Source organism: Silene latifolia, chromosome X, assembly GCF_048544455.1.
Source record: "Silene latifolia isolate original U9 population chromosome X, ASM4854445v1, whole genome shotgun sequence".
Classification (NCBI taxonomy): Eukaryota; Viridiplantae; Streptophyta; class Magnoliopsida; order Caryophyllales; family Caryophyllaceae; genus Silene; species Silene latifolia.
The window spans coordinates 144644830-144659544 of NC_133537.1; the positions used below are offsets into that span (position 1 = coordinate 144644830).

General features: G+C 39.1%; 1 non-coding gene across 1 annotated transcript; it reads left to right on the forward strand.

Annotated features, from left to right (window-relative positions):
* The first annotated feature begins 10907 nt into the window (after positions 1 to 10907).
* Positions 10908 to 11014, forward strand: LOC141626078 (small nucleolar RNA R71). The gene has a single exon (XR_012535805.1). It is a non-coding gene; the product is annotated as a small nucleolar RNA R71 (small nucleolar RNA).
* The last annotated feature ends 3701 nt before the right edge of the window (positions 11015 to 14715 follow it).

Here is a 14715-nt window from a genome sequence, read left to right on the forward strand (position 1 = left end):
ATCAAACATGTACCAATCATACAAATCAATCATTAAATCACATTAATTACATCAATTAGCATAAACACAATTAAAAGAGAAACACCTAGTTACCTTATTAAGCAAATATTCCTAAAGATTGTCTTCAACGATATAAACGTCTTCTCTAGGTGCAGTCTCCACGCCTTTATTGAATCATCCACGTGCCAAAGATAACGAATCTAATAAATACTAATATATATATATATATATATATATATATATATATATATATATATATATATATATATATATATATATAAATTATAAAACTATAAAAACTACGCGAAACATAAAAACTTACGAAGAAGATAGATAGATCCAAGGAGTTGGATCGATCTAAGCACGAAAGATGATGAAGGGAGGAGGTAGGAGGCACGGCACGAAACCTAGAGAGGGTGGAGGCACACGGTACAAGGGAGAGAAGATAGGAGAGAATTAGGTTTAGGGTTTTGTGAGAAATATGAGAAAAGAAAAGCAAGGGTTTGGTTTCCCTTCTTATTTATAGAAGAACTCATGGGTTTATTTCAAGCATAGGTCCAAAACTTACCCATCTACACCAAGAATCAAGTGAAAACCCAAGGGAGGAGCGGGTCTTCACCGTTTTCGAGCCCAACGAGCCCAAAAGGCAAGAGACGGATATTTTCCCGGAAAATAAAATATGAAATATGGGAAAATAAAATTAAAGAATTATATTACGGAAATTAGGGATGTTACATCAAAACCCCCCATATTATTGTTACTTGTACTCTTTACTTTTTACACATTAATTACATCGTCTTCCCTGTGGATTCGACAGCCGACTTACCTCTACTATATAGTTTAAGGTAATATGACTTTATTACTTATTTTTGGGAGCATACAACTACGGCTCACCAAATTTTGGCGCCGTTGTCGAGGAAGGCAATAGTTAATTTTTGTGTATATTAGTATAGTGTCGTATTTTGTTTGTTTAGTTTAATTTGTTTAATTTAGTGTGTTTTAGTTTTGTTTATGCATAATACCCGTTCTACTAACCAACCACTCGAGCCTTACAACTCAGACATTAAGCGGACACTTTTCAGGTTGAGGCAAATCAGAGGGAGTCAGTTAGTTGTTTTTGAGAACGCGGATTCCGAGTTTGATCTACACTCTAATTCAGACACTTCGGAAATTTCTGATACAACTTTGACGATGTCTAGAGAGACCCGCACATAAAAGGAGCTCGCAGCTCCAAATCTTGTTGTTCAACCATTATGCATTACTTTTCCAGCGTTGGATGATGGAGTTATATTTGAATTAAAATCTGGGCTGATACATCAATTACCAAGTTTCGGTGGCACGAGTATTGAGGATCTGAATAAACATCTATCGAATTTTCATATTGTGTGCACTAGTATGAAGCCACTTGCTACTACAGATGAGCAGTTGCAATTGAGAGCCTTTTCTTTCTCCTTGAAAGGAAGAGCGAGAGACTGATTAAACTATCTACCACTGGGGAGTATCACTACTTGGGTAGGTATGAAGAAGGCATTCTTGGAAAAATACTTTCCTCTTTCTCGATCATCTCATCTGAAAAGAGCCATTAGTAATGTTGAGCAGCAAGACTGGGAAACTTTGTATCAGTTCCTAGAGAAGTTTAAGCAGCTCTATGCCAGCTGCCCCTACTATGGTTACTCAAAATAGGATCTCGTCATATATTTTTATGGTGGACTGAACCAAGATGACCGGCGTATGATCCACTCTGCTTGTGGAGGGAATATAGCCAAAAAAAATCCATCAGAAACTTGGGAGGTTATCGCAGAGTTAGCTGAGACCTCTACACAGTTTGAGAGAAGACCTTCAGGAAGAGGAGCGAGTGCTATTGGTGTGAATACTGGCTTGGAGGAAAAGGTTGATAATATTGCTTCCACACTCCGTGATATGTTATCTGGCAGACAAATGGCTGTTATTTGTGGTATATGCTCTACTGAGGGTCATCCTAGCGATTTGTGCCCTCAAATGCAAGAGGGTGGTTCTCAGACGGTGAATGGTGTATGGGAGACTATTCCAAACAAGAAATGGGATCCATACTCTAATACTTATAATGAAGGATGGAAATCTCATCCCAACATCCGTTGGGGAAATTCTCAAGCTAGCCTATCATCTGGCCATCCTAGAGGTCAGTTTATTATGCGACCACAAGAGCAACCTTCCATAACTCGGGCACCACCACAAGCTACATCGAGCTAATGAATGTCTACTGAGGACATGATTCGGGCTCTTACCATTAATATCACTCAAGATAGAGCAGAAAATAAGCAGAATTTCAAGAATCTTGAGAATCAAGTTAGTCAATTGGCTACTGCGGTCAATCGGTTGGAAGCTAAACAATCGTGTGCTTTACCATCTCAGACAGTGCTGAATCCTAGAGAGAATGTGAGTGGTGTGTCATTGAGAAATGGTAGTGGTCGGACTCACCTGGAGCTTAATTTTCGGTTACTTGTCGTTAGGAGCACCTAGTCCAAAATAATATTTATAACTTCACAAACAAATCTACTATTAGTAAAGAGGCAGGTAAAGGTCGGATCCCAAGGGACGGGTATTGATATAGGATTTTCGATTATAAGTAGCGGTGTCTAGGGGTGTCACGATTTGGGTTGAGATAAGAAGATCACTAAACTAAATAGCAATAAAAGTAAACAAGCAAGATGATTAAAATGAGATGTAATCAATTGATAAAAAGCACTAGGGTGTCATGGGGTCATAGGGGATTCATGGGGAATTGATCATCCAAACATATTCTCAAATTATAAGCAAGCAATTATTGTTGTGATGGCTCGAGTTGGTTTATATCTTACATTCCTAGGAAGGTTTGGGTCCCGGAGCTGAATCGATTAGATTGTACAACACCTACAAGTCGACTTAATCCTCCCTACTCAACTATATGCATGGTCTACTGAGACTCGAGTTGGTTTATGTCTTACAAGTCTCATTGAAAAGGGAAGTGATGGGTAAAAAATGCAAGGATTCATAGGCTCGCATTTCATCAAACATAACATGTGCATAAGTTGAGATCACAACAAGCAAGCAAATAAACTATGAAAACATATTAAATTAAGCATGAATCATCCCCCATGTTGGTTTCCCTTAACTACCCATTAACCCTAGTTCAGGAAACTACTCACTCATTATCAAGTTTAACTTGTTAACAAGGTTGTCAATCATATTAACAAAGGAAAACATGATGAATAAATGGAGATGATTAACAATTATTAAAAAGGGATAAAGAGGATTATACCTACTAATGATTCCAAAATAAAGCAAAGAATAATAGAATTACTTGATGACTGATTGGAAGGTTGTCAATCTCCCATTAATAACCCAAATAATCTTCAATTACCCAAAATAAAAGATGAACAAAAGAGAAATTAATGAAATGAGATTTGTATTAAGACTTGATTAGAAGTTGATTCCAAGATTAAGAAGAGATTAGAAAGATATAAACTACACTAAAGATTGATAAGAAGAACATGCCTAATCTAATTAGACTAATGGGGTGTTTATAGTGGGGATTAGGTACACAAATTAGGGTTTACTAAGAGCTTAAATGACGATTAAGTCCTTGAGGAATCGCTCCTCTCAGAATAGATGGTGAGTCTCCTTTTTGCCGGTCTTTCATAAATATGCGCATCTCTCATGGAGAGAAGAAGAGGACTTATGAGACTGTAAGACAATCCGGGCGTCCAAGGGGTCGGGACGGGTGGATTCTGGGGTGGCTGGACGGGCGTCTTGATGGCTAGACGGGCGGATTGTGGCGTGGTTGGACGGGCGTCCTTATGGCAAAAACGCTCGGATTCCTGAAGTGTTGGACGGGCGTCTTACTATGCTGGACGAGCGGATTTCGTCACAGCTTTTCTTTTCTTCTTTTCTTCCTCTCTTCTTCCAATAATCCTCCGGGATTTCGTCGGGGATGCAAGGATTTCTTCATCATTGCCCATCTACTATAATATGAACAAAGGTCTTCTAATCTTGTCTTCTGTTTGATGCTTGGTCATTAGATTCGATCAATTTAGCTCTATTTTGCCATGAAAATCCAAGGTTTGCACTCCTCTCCTACCAAGGAAACAAAACCTCAAAGAATATGCAAACAAAGGACTAAAGATAGTAAATGACCCAAATATGCACTAACAAGCATAGGAACGGCCCTAATTCGGGGACTAAATGTGCTCAAATAATGGTCACATCAAATATCCCCAAACCGAACCTTTGCTCGTCACGATTAAAGAGGTGACAAAGCTAGGACCCTTATTTAAAATATCCTACTAATATAAACGACATGAGACAGTTAGCGGGTCTCACTCCGCCCCTTCAACTCACAACAAGACAACCATGAGGTTGGATGCCTTCTTGCAAGGCAAGGTGGGTCTTGCCAAAATGGTGACACATCCAAACATTAAAGCACACAAAATCAAGTAATGGATGCATCTACAAAAGAATAGCCACTTTCCTCATCTAAGTGGCGGAAATTATCTAAAGGGGAAGCAATTCAAGGGTACACACTCCTTCATAGATGCAATTTCTTCAAACTACTAAGCCTAGAAGGATACCAATAAAACACCTCCAAGTTGTGTCAAAGCTAGGGTACCTTTGTCCTCAATCGTTAAATGCTTTTGTCAAGAATAGACTCCCTATGGTGTTAGAAACACTGGAGGATCGCGGAATTCCCCCTCTTGCCTAGACAAGAAGAAGGGTCGTCCCCTATCTACCATGCACAAAATGGATACGATGGATAAAGGGATCGATAGTATTTGAGTTTCATTTCGGAGTTTGCTTTTGTTGTTGTTTTTCCCCCCAATTTCTTGTGGTATATAACATTTGAGAACACTTTCTTTTTGCCATTTCTTTTAATTTTTGGCATTTCAATACTTGACAACTTTAAACTTTTTGCATTTCTTTTTTTGAACATTTTCAAAGTCACCCCATTTAGTAACGAGGGTGCCATATATTTGAAGCATAGGAGTTTTCATTTTTGTTACTCCTCTTTTCTTTTGATGCAATTGCAAACTTTTTCTTTTCTTTTATTTTCTTGAACTCAAATTTTTGAACAATTTCTTTTTGTGCCCATTCCCTTTGATGACAAAAATATGGTAGAACATGGATGAATGATGGTTTCATGGTTTCAAGGGTCACCTTGGAATAAACGGTAGCCAAGGAGTTATCACACCACAAGGTACTCTTGACTAGGCCTTAATCTATGGATCAAAGGATACTAGCATGACACATCCGAGGGTATTTTACAACTATTCTAACAAGCAAAGTCTTAAGAAGAAAAAGCATCTACTAGGGCCTATATACACTTGTCAAGCTTCCCAAGTAGACGGTTTCACAAAAATTTTCTAACATGCAACTATATGCCATGATGCAACTAACATTTATACATCCTAATGAATATGATTCTACCAACTAGTATGCCAAATAATCTAAATGCAAGTCCTAAATTCACATTGTTTATACCGCATCAATCAAAATAAAGCCACATAGTCATTAACATAAAGAGGAAAAAGGAGATTGGATAGATCATACCATGCGGTCTTCAATATCCTCATGTCTCGGATGTGGCGTAGTCAGTTAATGTGAACAAGGATGAACAAACACAATATATACAAGACAATATATAAAAGTTTATACTAAAAAGGAAATGAACATGTTTTTGATTTATTTTTCAATTTTTCAATTTTTTTGGATTTTTCGAAATTTTCGATTTTTTTGGATTTTTGAATAAAAGTCAAGTTAAAATTTCCCATCCCCACACTAGTATGGGTATTGTCCTCAATGGCCAATACGATAGAAAATTATGCAAGCATGATGTATGATTTCTAAACTAAATGCAAACTATATTAAACTACACTACATGATGCATGGGTTTTTGTTATGGCGGAGAGCATAATTTAAATTACCTCCCGATGCTTATGCATGGACTTCCCCAAACCAAAACAGACATTATTTCTAACGTCTTGAATTTCGGGGTAGTTCATGTACATGGAATGCAATGCATGAAACTACAAATTGTCATTTTGGATTTTACAAGTGGGAACAATAAAAATAACACCTTAATGAAGCCAAGGTGTTAGTCCTCCATGTTGCTAGGACTCCCAAACAAATGATCAAAATAAAATAAAGAAAAGAAAAGAAGTAGACAAACCATAAGAGGGGTGAAAGAATGTAGGAGCCTCCAAGGTTTGCTAATCCTCCATCATATCATCATTATCATCATCTTCCTCCATAGATGTGGAATCATCTCCACTCCCACTTTCACTTCCTTGCTCTTCCTCACTTTCTTCTTCCTCTTCTTGAGCTTCTTCTTCTTCAACATTCTCTTGAACCTCTTGTTCTTCACCTTCTTCATCAACAATCTGCTCTCCACCCAGTCTTCCACCACTAGAGGTGCTAGGAAAGAAAACTTCTTTATCCACCCAACTAGGCAAAGGACATGATAGATCAAGAAGTCCTTGCCTAGCTAGATGTAGGAGGGGCAGATATTGGGCCTTGTAAGCATCCACTCTATCATTGTAAGCTTGCTTATGTATTTCCCTCATGAGTAGAGTCATGTAATCATTTCCTACCTCGACATCCTTGGGTTTGAACTCGTGATACTCAAATGGGTAGGGTGGTGTGATAATTGAGGAGGAGGGCTCGTCAATCTCACCTCTTTGTTGTTGAATAATATACTCGGTCTCCTCGGAGAGTGGAAGAAGGTAGTTTGGTCGGTGAACACTCAATCGGCAAATCTTTGAAGGCAAGGTGAAGGATCTAGCTTCATTGGTTAACCACCCATATTTGGTGTCAAGAGGATCATGCTTGACCCACTTAAACTTGTGAATCATGGTGTCCATATCAATGAGATGACCTCCTTTAACCGCCACATAAGTGTTGTCTTTGTTTAAATTTGGGTTAAAGTGCTTGGCCAAAAAGGTAACTAGTCCTCCATTTATAATAAAAGCGGTGCCCTCTTTACCACAATCGACATTAAGCCATCGTTCAACCAAAAGTCTTAGAGCATTGTATGGCTTAGTATATTCCCTTCCTATGTTCAAGGCCGACTCAAGAAGAACAAACTCGAGCTTGGTAAGATGATTAGTGCCGTTTATTGATATCAAAGTATTCCCAATAACCTTATGCCACACTCTAATGCCCGAATGGTGGACTAATAGAGCACGACAATCATGAAAGCGCACAAATTTCTTTCCGGAAATTGCCTCCCAAAGAGGAGCGGGATCATACTTGTCGGTTATCTTTTCATAGTACGGGGTATCACTAAGGCCTAAAATCTTACTCAATTCACCAAAAGTGATACGTCTATCAACATTTGCAAGACGAAACTCGATGTGGGTTCTAGTCTCCACCCTTGTGACTTTCAAAGAACTCAAAAATTCCAAGGTATGGGAGGGGTATGTCAATTCTTTCATGAAAAACAATTTACCCAATCCCATAGCCTCAAAGAAGGTTTTGGTTTGTTCAAGAACACCCAACTTTGTCAAGGCATCTTCACAAATAAATTTTGTAGGTATAATGGTCTTCTTAGAAAAGAGAACAAATTTATCCCTATGAGAGTCGGAAGTGAAAATTACCTCCGGATAATTAGATAATTGCTCAATGACCGGAGTTGTTGATGTTGTAGCTTCCATAGAGGGACCTTGTTGAACCTCCAACCTTGCCTCATGGACTACCAATGCCTTTGACAATTGTTTTGCTTGAAGAGTTTGTTGACTTTTTGAAAGTGTCATCTTTGGGGGTGCCTTGCTACCTCCTTTAGTTCTTGCCATTGTTGATTACACCAAAGAAAGATTGAAATCTCCAATTTTTAGTTATGCCCAAATCGATTTAAGATGAAAGAATGTTGCTTTGTATCTTAAAAATCGACTGAAAAGTTTAAGATTTTGGTGTTTGAATCAATTGTTGTTGCAAAAGGAGTGATTAATTTTTGTTGTGAGGAAGTTTGGATTTGATTTTGTTGAATTTGGTTGAGGAAATTTGGTTTTTGGTGATGGAGAGGATGAGGGTTTTTGGGGTTTTTGGGTTTTGGGTAGTGTTTGAATGTAGAAGAAATGAAAATGAATGAGGGATAAGGGTTTAAGAGACCCGTTGTATTTGAAATAGCAGCAGGGGACGATCGGAATGCATTCTGGGACGCTCATATTCTTCGTTTTTTCCTCAGGAAATGACGCCACAGGACGAGCGTCTTTCAGGATAGACGAGCGGATTCTTCAATTTGAGACAAGCGGATTCTTTGGAAGATGCTCGGATTCTGTTACATGGTGATTCCTTAAAATTCAACAGCAGAAAGACGAGCGTCTTCTCTGTAAGACGAGCGTCCTGTATCAGACGAGCGGATTCTCAATTGAGACTCTCAGATTGTGTGACAGACCATTTTTTTGAATTCTACAGCTCTACCAGAGGGGCGTTTGGTGACATTGGACGCTCGGATTACTCAGGACGAGCGGATTCTCTCATGAGACGCTCGGATTCCTCCTTATCCACACGGATTCAGGTCCATCCGTGGGTGCTGCATAACCCGTAACATTTTCATTCTTCAATTCTCGTGTGGTTCATTGTGGGGGCACTACAAAGGCATGAATAGCCTAGGCAATGGCTATCCCCACACTAAGTCAAAGCACTACACATTAATGAAATCATAAGTCCCTCCCTCACTTCTCTCAAAAATGATGAATATCTTGATCAAGGCACAAAAATATAAATCAAAAAATGACAAAGATGCAATGTAAAAATTGAAATGCAAGTTAGGGAGTTAGAATACTTACAAATGGTGGTTTAGGGAGGACTCCACCAAACTCTCATCCAAGGTGAGATGTCAAGGGGGCATGTTCAAGGTGTTGTTGATGTTACTCAACACCTTGAAGAAGTAGTCGAAAGCTTGTTCATTGTCATGATAGAGGTCCTCAATAGATCTTTGCACTTGTTGTTCTCCGTGATGGTCTTGGTTCATAGCATTACCAATATAGGGATTGAATATCCCTACGAACTCGTCATCCCAAAGACCGCAAACTTCGTCTACTTGATCATTAAAAATTTCTTGAGTTGATAGAGACAACTCTTCTTCTTTCTTGTTTTGGCCAATGAGGCCATCTTCTTCAGTTGTCATGGGTGAGCTTTTCAAGCTCTCTTTGTTGCTATTCTCTTGCCCTTTTGATGGAGCATCATCACCTTTCTTTTTCCATTGGAATTCCGGTTTCTTCCTATCATCCTTCCGGCTATAGTGATCAACCATAAAGCATGGTTCATGCAAACGGGGAGCTCTCATGGTCTTGTCAAGATTAAAAGTTATGGTCTCGTCTCCCACTTCTAGAGTAAGCTCTTTGTGCTTCACATCTATCACCGCACCCGCGGTGTGTAAGAAAGGTCTACCGAGGATGATCGGAATATTGGAGTCTTCTTCCATGTCAACAATGACAAAGTCCACCGGGACGAAAAATTTCCCAACTCTCACTGGAACATATTCCCATATCCCTAATGGTGTCTTCGTCGATCTATCGGCCATTTGAAGTGTGATTTTGGTACATTTAAGCTCTCCCATCCCAAGCCTTTTACTAACCGAATACGGCATAACACTCACGCTTGCTCCTAGATCACACAAAGCCTTGTTGATCGTGGTGTCGCCAATGGTACACGGTATTGAGAAGCTTCCTCAGTCTTTTAGTTTCGGAGGTGAACTCCCTTGAAGGATTGCACTACTCACCTTAGTGAAGGCGATAGTTTCAAGCTTCCGGATCGACTTCTTTTTCGTAAGGATGTCCTTCATGTACTTTGCATAGGCCGGCACGTGATTGATTAATTCCGTAAAAGGAATCGAGACTTCCAAATTCTTCACAATTTCCATGAATTTCCCAAGTTGGTCATCAAACTTAGGCTTAGCTTGACGACTTGGGAATGGAAGACTAATCACAATGGGCTACTTCTCCTTGGCCTTTTCTTCACTTTTCTTTGAAACTTCTTCTTTTGTTGGTTCATCTTCCTTAGAGTTTTGCACAACTTCCTCTTTGTCACTAGCTTCCACAACTTCATCCTCAACTTTCTTCTTTGGTCCTTCATATCTCGTACCACTCCTCAAGTGAATGGCACTAACCGTTTCATGTCTTGGGGGATTACCTTGAGGTGGTAATTGCCCTTTTTGTCTTTGAGAGTTTGAAGATGCTAGTTGGGTCAATTGGGTTTCCAACATTTTTGTGTGGGCTAGGATGTTGTTGATGGTGATGTCCTTTGCTTGGCTATCCTTTTACATTTAAGTGAAAAACTCTTGTTGATTCTTTTGCATTTGGAGGACCGCGTTTTGAACGTCAAAACCTTGGTCATTTTGTTGATTATATGGAGTTTGATTTTGGTAACCTTGGTTTTGGTTTCTCATGGGAGGTGGGGTGTATGTTTGTTGAGGGTTTTGAACATTTTGGCTTTTGTATGAGAGATTTGGGTGGAATTTGGTTTTTTCATTGTAAAAATTGGAATAAGGGGTACCACTCTTGTATGCTTGAAAAGCATTCACTTGTTCATTTGTTCCCCTACATTCACTTTAGTCATGTCCCAAAGTTCCACAATTCTCACGTATCCCACTTGGGATTGATAAAGATGCTACCATGGCATAAACATGATGCTTTGGTGATTTTGAGGCTTCTTCAAGTTTAGCCATAGCTTTTTCAAACTTCAAGTTAATGGTATCAATATGAGCACTAAGTTGAGCACCCAATTGAGTAATAGAGTCCACTTCATGCTTTCCTCCACTAGTAGCCTTGCATGGTCTACTAAATTGTGAATTATGGACCGCAATTTCCTCAATCTTGTTCCAAGTTTGATTATCGTCAACTTCGGTGAACATACCATTTGATCCCATGTTGAGAATGTTTCTTGAGTCTTCATAAAGACCATGATGAGGACATGAGCGAAAAATTCCTTTGAACCGCCCCCAAGCTTCATACAAAAATTCTTCATCCCTTTGCTTAAAACCCGTAATTTGAGCTCTTAGCATGTTAGTCTTTTCCGGAGGGTAGAATTTTTTGTAGAAAGGTAGAGCCAACTTCTTCCAAGATTAGCCTTATCAAGGCTTTTCAACCATTGTTTTGCGGTGCCAATTAGAGAAAAAGGAAATAAAACCCATCGAATTTGGTATTGAGTTACACCGGTTTGTGAAATCGCATCACAATAGTCACAAAAGGTTTCCATGTGAGAGTGAGGGTCTTCACTAGGCATTCCCCCAAATTGGCTTCTTTCGACTAATTTGATAAATGCGGATTTAGCAATGAAATTTCCGGTTAAGTGTTGTGGTGTGGGAGTACCATTGGGTAGGTTCTCCTCGGTTGGTACGGAATGTGATGAAAATTTAGGCATTGCGGGTTGATTTTGTGTTGGATTTTGTGTTGGGTTTTCCTCACCTTCTCTTGCAAAAGGGTTGATGAACTCAATAGTATTTGGTTGAATATCTACAACCTCACCTATACCTCTCAAAGTACCTCTAGCAAGTCTTCTATTGTTTGTCAAAGTCCTTTCAATTTCGTGATCAATGGGTAACAAGTTACCTCGTGATCTTCTAGACATGCAAAATATCAAACAACTCGAAAACAATTAGAACAAACCTTGAGGAGTTTTACTTCCCCAAGGCAAAGAAAGACACAACTAATAACAATCTAAGAAAATCAAATCAAGATAACACCGTCCCCGACATTGGCACCATTTTTGGTCGGACTCACTTGGAGCTTAATTTTCGGTTACATGTCGTTAGGAGCACCTAGACCAAAACAATATTTATAACTTCACAAACAACTCTACTATTATTAAAGAGGCAAGTAAAGGTCGGATCCCAAGGGACGGGTATTGATGTAGGATTTTCGATTGTAAGTAGCGGTGTCTAGGGGTGTCACCATTTGGGTTGAGATAAGAAGATCACGAAACTAAATAGAAATAAAAGTAAACATGCAAGATGATTAAAATGAGATGTAATCAATTGATAAAAAGTACTAGCGTGTCATGGGGTCATAGGGGATTCATGGAAATTGATCACACAAACATATTCTCAAATTATAAGCAAGCAATTATTGTTGTGATGGATCGAGTTGGTTTATGTCTTACAATCCTAGGAAGGTTTGGGTCCTGGAGCCGAATCGATTAGATTGTACAACACCTACAAGTCGACTTAATCCTCCCTACTCAACTATATGCATGGTCTAATGAGACTCGAGTTGGTTTATGTCTTACAAGTCTCATTGAAAGGTAAGTGATGGGTAAAAAATGGAAGGATTCATAGGCTCGCATTTCATCAAACATAACATGTGCATAAGTTGAGATCACGACAAGCAAGCAAATAAACTATGAAAACATATTAAATTAAGCATGAATCATCCCCCATGTTGGTTTCCCCTAATAACCCATTAACTTTATTTAAGGAAACTACTCACTCATTATCAATTTTAACATATTAACAAGGTTGTCAATCATATTAACAAAGCAAAACATGATGAATAAATGGAGATGATTAACAATAATTAAAAAGGGATTAAGAGGATTATACCTACTAATGATTCCAAAATAAAGTAAAGAATAATAGAAGTACTTGATGAATGATTGGAAGGTTATCAATCTCCCAATAATAACCCAAATAATCTTCAATTACCCAAAATAAAAGATGAACAAAAGTGAAATTAAGGAAATGAGATTTGTATTAAGACTTGATTAGAAGTTGATTACAAGATTAAGAAGAGATTAGAATTATATAAACTACACTAAAGATTGATAAGAAGAACATGCCTAATCTAATTAGAGTAATGGGGTATTTATAGTGGGGATTAGGTACACAAATTAGGGTTTACTAAGGGCTTAAATGACGATTAAGTTCTTGACGAATCGCTCCTCTCAGAAAAGATGCGAGTCTCCTTTTTGCCGGTCTTTCATAAATATGCGCATCTTTCATGGAGGGAAGAAGAGGACGTATGGGACTGTAAGACAATCCGGGCGTCCAAGGGTTCGGGACGGGCGGATTCTGGGGTGGCTAGACGGGCGTCTTGATGGCTGGACGAGCGGATTGTGGCGTGGTTGGACGGGCGTCCCTATGGCAAAAATGCTCGGATTCCTGAAGTGTTGGACGGGCGTCTTGCTATGCTGGACGAGCGGATTTCGTCACAGCTTTTCTTTTCTTCTTTTCTTCCTCTCTTCTTCCAATAATCCTCTGGGATTTAGTCGGGGATGCAAGGATTTCTTCATCATTGCCCATCTACTATAATATGTATAAAGGCCTTCTAGTCTTGTCTTCTCTTTGATGCTTGGTCATTAGATTTGATCAATTTAGCTCTATTTTGCCATAAAAATGCAAGGTTTGCACTCCTCTCCTACCAAGGAAACAAAACCTCAAAGAATATGCAAAACAAAGGACTAAAGATAGTAAATGACCCAAATATGCACTAAAAAGCATAGAAACGAGGCTAAATCAGGGACTAAATGTGCTCAAATAATGGTCACATCAGGTAGACAATTGGTGAAGATTGAAAAGCCAAAAGCTAAGCCTAAGGTGGTGATTATCCAAGAAGAAGAGGAGTTAGTGGTGGAAGATGATAAGCTACTGAAAGATGGAGGAAAAGAAGATGCATCTAATTCCAAGGAGGTGACACCATCCATGCCTTCATATGAGCCACTCCCACCTTTTCCCGAGGCTTTGAAGGACACAAGGAAGAAGGAACAGGACACCAATATTTACGAAACCTTTTGTAAATGCGAGGTAATATTCCTTTACTTGATTTGATTAAGAGTGTTCCTAGGTATGCAAAGTTTTCAAAAGAACTTTGTACGATTAAAAGAAATCAAAAGGAATGAATTTGAAAAAGACAAAGGGCAAAGCTAGTGAATTTGTGTCAGCTTTGTTTAAGAGTAAGACCTCTCCCAAGTGCAGTGATCCGAGTGTGTTCACTATACCCTGCACCGTAGGTGATACATGGTTTGAAAGAGCCATGTTAGATCTAGGGGCGTCGATAAATATCCTCCCTTTCCATGTATATGAGTCTCTTAAGCTTGGTCCTTTCAAGAGTACTAGGGTGGTAGTCCAACTTTCTAATAGGTTTAGTGTTCACCCTAGGGGAGTAGTAGAGAATGTAATGGTTAAGGTAGATCAACTTGTTTTTCCAGCCGATTTCTATGTTTTGGATATGGCACAAGAGGTTGATGGAGTCCCAATTTTATTGGGTTGACCATTCTTAAAGACCGCAGGAACCCGAATTGATGTTCCAAATGGTTCCTTGACTATGGAGTTTAACGGGAGGGTGGTTAAATTTGAAATTAATCCACCTAATTTGACTAACTCTGCGGTTTATTCTCTTTGTGCTATTGCTACTAACCATAATTCTATGAGAAGCTGGAAGCCATCACTTCCGAGCAAAACTTGTGAAATTTTGCAGGACTCTCTGCGTAAAGTGAAAAGGTGTATCCTTCTATGGGAGAATCTTACAGATGATGAGGCTCGTAAAAGAAAGGGTAAGACTTGGTTTGATAAACTAATTAGTCGGAAGGGCTCCGGTGAAGCAACACAAGTCATATATATCAAATCAAGTAGTGCTCATCCCGTTCCATTGGTAAGGTAACTTTCTAGACTCTTACTTAAGTCGGGTGGTTTACCCCTCCGCGAGATGTCGAGCCAACGACTTAAAATAACAGCGCTTCTGGGAGGTAACCTATAGATTTGTGTGTGCA